Source organism: Callithrix jacchus, chromosome 3, assembly GCF_049354715.1.
Source record: "Callithrix jacchus isolate 240 chromosome 3, calJac240_pri, whole genome shotgun sequence".
NCBI lineage: Eukaryota > Metazoa > Chordata > Mammalia > Primates > Cebidae > Callithrix > Callithrix jacchus.
Genome location: NC_133504.1, coordinates 42,419,112 through 42,426,718, shown reverse-complemented (window position 1 = coordinate 42,426,718; position 7,607 = coordinate 42,419,112). Strand labels below are relative to the sequence as shown.

The window sequence follows — 7,607 nt, the reverse complement described above, 5'->3', positions numbered from 1 at the left end:
AATGCGCTTGGTTATTATTTTTTATTTATAGTGGCTGTGGTGTGTAGCACTTACAAAATTGTGATTTGATATCAGTTTTGAAAGATTCTCAGCTACTTTCTTATCAAATATTTCTGCTGGCCCATTATCCCAATTCTCTTTTTGGGATTCCAATTACAGGTGGAATCTATGAGTAACAAATTAAGGTCTATGTTAGACCTTTTTACCTTGTTCCACTCATCCCTTATTATCTTTTCAGTATTTTCCAAACATCTGTCTGTTTTTCAGTCTGTATATTTTCATTTGATATATCTTCTAATTTACTAATCCTCTCTTCATCTGTGTCTAATCTGATGCAAACATTGAGTTCTTAAGTTTCAGTTACTGTATTTTAATTCATTTATTAATATGTAATTTATATATAATTCATAGATCATATAATAATTTATCTATTTAAAGAATACATTCAATAGATTTTAGTATATTCAGAGTCACATAACCACCACTACAATTAATTTTAGAACATTTTCATTATCAAAAAAGAAACCCCATACTCATTAGCAGTCATTCCCCATCTTCTCCCAACTCACCAATCTCTAAGCCCCATTAATCTACTTTCTGCCTCTCTCTATATATTGCTTTTTCTGGAAATTTCACATAAACAATCATAAAAGATGTGATCTTTTGTGACTGGCAATTTTAATTTCCTTCTTCTGCGTATTTTTCATGCTTCCTAATTTTTACCATTATCCATGAATTCTGGATGGGGCGTGGGGGTTAAAATAATATTTACTTTTCTACTGCAGTGGATACTTAGGACATTAAATCCAGGGACTGACTCCACCACTGAGATGCTACTTGTGGCGATCATCTTCTCCCAAGCTCCACATTTTAGCTTTGTACAGAGTGATGTCATTGTAGACCCTAAAGATGCGGTTGCTGCATTCTGGGTCTACCAAGGGCTCTGAGTCCCATCCAGTTTCAACGACCAAGGGCTCTGAGTCCCATCCAATTTTCTGGTTTTCAGTCTGTGCCTCCAGGCACTTCCTTGACCCCTGGGCAGCATGGTGAATGAGATTCAGAAACCTGGCATCTGCAGGTTCCTCCAGGTTACCATGCCAAGACATGGGCTTCCTCGTTAATCCTGTGAACCTTGCGCAGGAGATTCACGTGGTACTGCGTGTAGAGTTTCTGGGTTCGTAACTCTTTGAGGTAGAGCTCCCACAAGATCTGGTTCTGATGGACCTCATCTATGTTCACCCTCCCCTTCGGGTGTCCCGCCATGGCCTTTGAACTGCTGGGTGGGGGTGGGTCCCACACTTTCTCGGCGTCCTCTTACCATTGCCTGCATCTCCAGGCAACAGCGCCCCACTCCATCACCAGGCAACAGCATTCTTATGATACCGCTCTGGCCTCTCCGAACCCAGCCTAGTTACTAGAACCGCCTCTGGATAATGCCAGGAAAAAGACTTGCCATCAAGTGGCAGACCCAAAAGATGATAAACAGAACTGACCTCACGTTGGCCAATCACTTCCCTCCTTGGTAACAGATTCGATGATCTTCACTTCTCTACCTTCTTTGCCCTGGTCCTGCAGTTCGCTCTGTGGTCACAGACCAAGTTCTATGGGGAAGCCAGTTCAAATGCAGAGCTTGTGCAGGCTGGCGGCCCAGGCAGGAGATGAAAGGCACAGGCCAGGCCAAATGTTCCCTTGCCACGGTCTTGGATTCTCTGTGTCCACCCAGTCTCTGCTGGGAATCCACACTCCTGGCAATTGTGAACTGCCTGAGAACTTCCCCAGTAGAAGGGAGACCATCTCTCCAGGGTGAGATTTGTAATCCGCCAGGTCTGGTTGTGGGTGGCTGGATAGGGGCTGGGGACTAGAGTACAGGGGACTAGTAAGAAGGGCTATGGGGAGGGCAAGGGGGAAAGATAGGGGGGCACTGGGAAAGGGGTGACATGAGCAGGGTGGTGGCACACGGATGCTCTGGAGGTAACATAGGAAGAGCTGGGCAGGGAGTTCAGGGAGGTTGGGTACTGGGAAGGGGTGACATTAGTCACCTGGGGCAAACGGGTAGGTTGGAAAGCCGAATAACATGGATGGCCCTGGAGATGAGGCTTAAGGTGGGAAGTTTGAGGAGTAAGGGAAGGAAGGAGGGCTGGAACATGAGAGCGGGAATGAACAGAAAGAAATAGAGCCTGGGGTTGTGGCTGAGAAATCAGAGGTAGCTTTCTAGTCATTTTTCCAAACGAGCGAGGTAGTAACTCACTTGTCCAAAAGAGTCAAAATGAGTAACTGAGATGTGCTAAGACTGACTCCAGCATTTATCTCCTGGGGACATTTCATCACAGAATGCCTATTATGAAATGTACATGCTCCCTTTTGTTCTAGTGAGGAGGCCCCCCACCAATCAGGGAAATGGTCTCAGTTTCTTGGTTTAAGAGTGATCATGAGAAACAGCAAAGAAAAGAAATGGGAGTTGTAGTATTGGTCCCTGTTCTTGGGATATCATGTAGTTTTGCCCCACTATAGGCAAAGAGTGATCAAGGGGGACCAATATAGAGGAAGGGGCTTGGGGCCCAGGAAAGCAGTTCTGAAGCAGGAATTGGGAAATGGGAACTGAATATCCTAGTCTCTTGCCCTTACTACATTGTTCAAAGCCCTTTCACATTATCTACCTCACTGCGTGAATATGCATGATTAGAGATGTTATGTTCATTTTATCAGTGAGGACACTAAAGACTAGAGAGGGAACCACCATAGACAGGCAGGGAGTGGGTGAGCAGGCGGGACTAGAACTTGGGCCAAAAAGAGGGGCAGGTAGGAGAGAGAACAAAATAGCCTAAAATGCTGACCAGCACCATTACCTTCCCACCTCCCTTGTCTCTGGACAGGATCTTATTGGGGATGCCTCAGAGAAGAGCTGCACTTTTTGTAGCTTACCTCTTGGTCACTGTGCTCCCTTGGATTGATGCCTTAATCTTCACTGGAACCAGAAACACAGGGTCCAAGTTGGCAGGATGACTGCCCACTCCTGAGCACCTAACGACTGGATGTGGACTTTCTGGATCACTATCTGAGATGCCTAACTCCATCAGATGATGAAGGAAGCTCCTGCACCCATCCCCTTTCTTTTGTCTGAAGTAGCAATCCCCTCTGCTGAGCATTCTTGGTTTCTTTGAATGCCATCCGAATCATAGGCTCCTTTGGTTCCCTGTTCTCTCCTGTGCTTGTATCACCATAAGATTCTGAATTTTCTCCCTTGGCCCAACACCCTTTACTTCCCATGCTGCATAAAACTTTCCATTGTGCTTTGGAAGTCCAGCCACATGATTAGCAAACTTCCCTTTCTCCATAGACTGCTTATTTATTGACAGTTCCTTGCCTCTCCTTGCTTTAACTGAAACTTGGATTTCTCTTAAGGACATTGCTTCCTTTATCTCTCAAGTAGAAACTACTTATTCTGTCAAACTCTGAAGTACTTCAGAGTAAGAATGTGGTTTATAGATTCTCCTTGCTCCTCCTGACTCCTTGAAAACCACACTGCATTATTCCTCTATTTTCACTGGAAAATATCTTGCTCCTTATGAGTTATCTTTAAAATAGGAAAGAAAACTTACTGGGAAATAAAAACATTATAGCTCCTGTATAATCACCTAAATAAACAAACACGTTAATGCATAGTGCAGAAAAATTTGTCTGTTCAGAAAACAAGTATGTTCTCTATTCTCAGTGCATATTAGTCTGTTCTCATGCTGCTAATAAAGATATACCCGAGACTGTGTAATTTACAAAGAAAAAGAGGTTTAATAAACTCACAGTTCCATGTGGCTGGGGAGGTCTCAATAATCATGGCAGAAAAAGGAGGAGCAAAGGCACATCTTACATAGTGGCAGGCAAGGGAACATGTGCAGGGGAACTCCCTTTTATAAAACCATCAGGTCTTATGAGACTTACTCACCATCATGACAACAGCAAAGGAAAGACCCATACCCCCCATGATTCAATTACCTCCCACCAGGTCCCTCCCACGACATGTGGAAATCATGGGAGGTACAATTCAAGATGAGATTTGGGTGGGGCCACAGCCAAACCGTATCACACTGATTGTAAACAACAGCCAATAGATTGTTTACTTTTGACCAGGTTCAAGGAAGAGTCAACATATAGTTCCATAGAGCATGTTGCCGGCAATGAAGGAAGAGAAAGCACGGGAATTTCTGAAGATCTTTCTAAGGTCCCTTCAATTTGGAGAATAGAGCTTAAGAATCTCGGAAAGCCTAGAAAGGAAATGAGCTCAGTTCCTCACCACGGAACAGCACTGGTGGCAGGATCAAGAAATAGCAGGTGCCTACATGAACTTACAATTACGCAGACATGGGTTCTGCAAGCAGCCTGACCCATGGTTGGCTGGCTCAGCTACTTTCCAAGTAAACAGATTTGAAAGAAATGCATGTGAGGATGAAGTTACCAGAGTGCCTAGTTTTCTTCCCAAATCCATCAATTATTTGAAGGGCTGGGCTCAGCAGGGCTTCTCCCTAAGGCGCATGAAATCTGGCAGAGGCACCATGCATGAGGGGACCATAGTGGAGGCCAAGATGCGGATAGTTTGATGGTTCTGACTCAAACAGAGGATAGGACAAATGAAACAGAAACAAATATATGCTTAAAAATGTTTTAGAAGATATATTCTCTAAAATGAAGGAGGAGAGCGAGCATCAGATCAAACAGAAAATTTTCAGTGGGTAGCTAATGCCACGATATACTGGAAAATTTGCTGAACTAAAGGTTAAGGATAGCTTTATGAGTATGCCTGTCACCTATTAAGCTTAAAAACTGAGGCTGAATTCAGACATCTTCTACGTAGCATTAAATGCTAGCAGATAATGAAGCAAGTTTCAGAGGAATGCCACTTGAATGTGGTCTGTAGGCTGACAGCTTCAGCATCACCTGGGGTCTTGTTAGAATGCCAAATCGTGGGCCAGGCACAGTGGCTCAGCCTGTAATCCCAGCACTTTGGGAGGTTGAGGCAGGTGGTCTCAAGGTTCGAGACAAGCCTGAGGTCAGAGGTGCGAGACAAGACTGGCCAACATGGCAAAACCCTGTCTCTACTAAAAATACAAAAATTAGCCAGGTGTGGTGGCAGTTACCTGCAGTCCCAGCTATTCTAGAAATGAGGCAAGAGAATCCCTTGAACCCTGGAGGCAGAGGTTGCAGTGAGCAGAGAATGCACCGCTGCACTCCAGCCTGTGCAACAAGAACAAAACTGTGTCTCAGAAAAAAAAAAAAAAGTCAAATCCTGGACCACTATGGACCACTATCCAAGACATACTAATTTCAGTTCTCTAGAGGTGGAACTGAGAAATCAGTATCTTAGTATGCCCTCCAGGTGATTCAGATGCATCGCTAACATATGAGAAGCACTGCTCCAAACTTTAGTAAAATAAACACATGCAGCTCATGAATTTTACATCATGCTAGGTTGTCATTTGCATATGAAGGTAACAGACAGCCATCTCTTCTTTATATAAACTCAGGAAGTATATTTCTCATGAGTATTTGAAACGAGGAATCGAATGAAGGAATTCAGTTTCACTGTTGATGTAAGAGCTAAGATAACAAATGACATTAAGACACTTCAAGATTAGCCCAACGGCTAGTCCCTGGGCTGACACGACAAAGGAGTCAGGCCAGGGGCCAGAGTTGCCTGAAGGAATCTGGAATCCTAGCAGGCCTGTCCAGTGGGAATGGAGATAATGCTTTAAACAATGGGGAGCTGGTGCCTGAGATTCTGACTGAGATAGATAGAGAGAAAAAGACTCTGCTTCACTTTCCTTCATCCTTCCAGTTTCTTGCCAGATGTTTATAACACAGAGGTGTGGCAGACCAGAACGGCCTTCCTAGACATGCTTGTCTTTAAGGCCCCTTCTTCTTTTGTTTCTGATATTTACAAATAGGACCTCTTTGTACCTTCTGTTTTCTCTGGTCCCTTCTTTCCTTTATATATAGGACTTCTCTACATTTTCTGTTTTTATGAATTTGAATTCTATTTTCAGTAGACTTTACTTAGTGTGGGGTTCTGTTCTGCCAGAGGGAAATTTTGGTTGGCTATTCCTAGAGGCTCTGGGACTTGAGTACTCCGGCATAATCTACTAGTTTCACTTTACTTTTGCTACACCCATCTACAGAGTTGCTGCTCTGCAACCTCTCTCCAGTTTTGGCAATTATTCCCCGACCTGCCTGCCGGGTTTCCACCCAACAGCAGACTTCTGATTTAGTAGGTGAGTATTGCTGAGTCTTGTTACCCCAGCTCACAGAATGTTGGAAGTTCCCCTTTTCTCCTCTCTGTTACTGCCAAAAGTTGGTAATTTTTCTTGCCTGCCCATATTCTAGAGTCTGTAAGAATGAGCCTTGCTCTCGTTGAAGGGGTCCATGAGGTTTTACTTTCACCCTCCTAGTGCTCTCATCATTTTGCAAGGGGAATTGGAATGGTTTAAGAGTCTGCACTGAGGCTGCCGTTTTGCCCTGAGTAAACCCTAAATCTCTTTCTTTACTTGGTTTTGGAGACATCATACTACACTGTCTTTCTGTCCTATCTCACTGGTTTTTCTGAGAATTATTTGCTTATGGTGTGAGGAGAAACTTCATGTTTACTCCCTTCCCTAATACCTCGGCACACATTTATGAGACAATCTTTACTTGTTTAGAATGTCACCCTTGACACATATTAAGTATATGCACATATAGAATATCCCTCATGAATTCCGTATGTTGTTTGTACTTTAAATATTGATAAATTTTGATGCAGACATTCTCGGCTTATCTACTGCACTGCATTTTGTTCTCATACTGGTAGAACTTCATTCTGCCATTCTGCTATAGGGCAATTATAGTTTATTAAGGGATCAGAAATTAAATTAAACTAATGTGATTGGTCATGTCATGTTGCTGTCTCAAACAATGTGCTTTTGAATGTCATATATAGCTTGTTTCTTTTATGTCTAAACTTCACAAGATATTCATGTATATTGTGAGAAAGGCAGAGAGAGAGAGAAAAAAACAGATTACAGAAGAAATTTCTATTCCTTTGGCTTTTTCTAAGATATTCTATAATATTTTGATAAAATGTTTGAACTTACTTTCTCTCTGCTTTGTAATTGGCTAAAATCACAGAACTATTGTAGCTTTTCATCTACTGGGTTCAAGGCTATGTATCACACCCTCGAATTATGGCACCCTCTGCGCCCGTTCACATATGTCCTCATTCATTCTAAAAACCATCTGTACTTCATAATGCAAGTGGAGAGCAGGCCCTGAGGGTTTACTATCTAACAACGAAATCCATTTATTTAGTTTTCTAACCAAAATAATGCTTTCTCATTCAAGAGATGTACTTGTGCATCTGCTATTTATTTGGCATGCTTTCCCCCTCTCTGTTACTCACTTCACAGTTTGGGTTTAGCAAAGGCATTGGGTGAAATGAGTAAAGTTATGTAGACCAAAACAGTAGGAAGTGCTAATTGTCATCAAATAGCCAAGTGCTGAGTTTATAAGAGAAAGGTATCGTTTGATCCTCCAGCCACTTTGGGCTGCATCTTTCTAAGATGGGCACATTCTGTTTCTAACAG

The 7,607-nt window shown here is 42.9% G+C and overlaps 1 pseudogene; it reads right to left on the bottom strand.

Moving 5' to 3' along the window:
- Positions 1-532: 532 nt before the first annotated feature.
- Positions 533-2,276, bottom strand: LOC144581727 (protein CFAP144P1 pseudogene; annotated as a pseudogene).
- Positions 2,277-7,607: the final 5,331 nt, after the last annotated feature.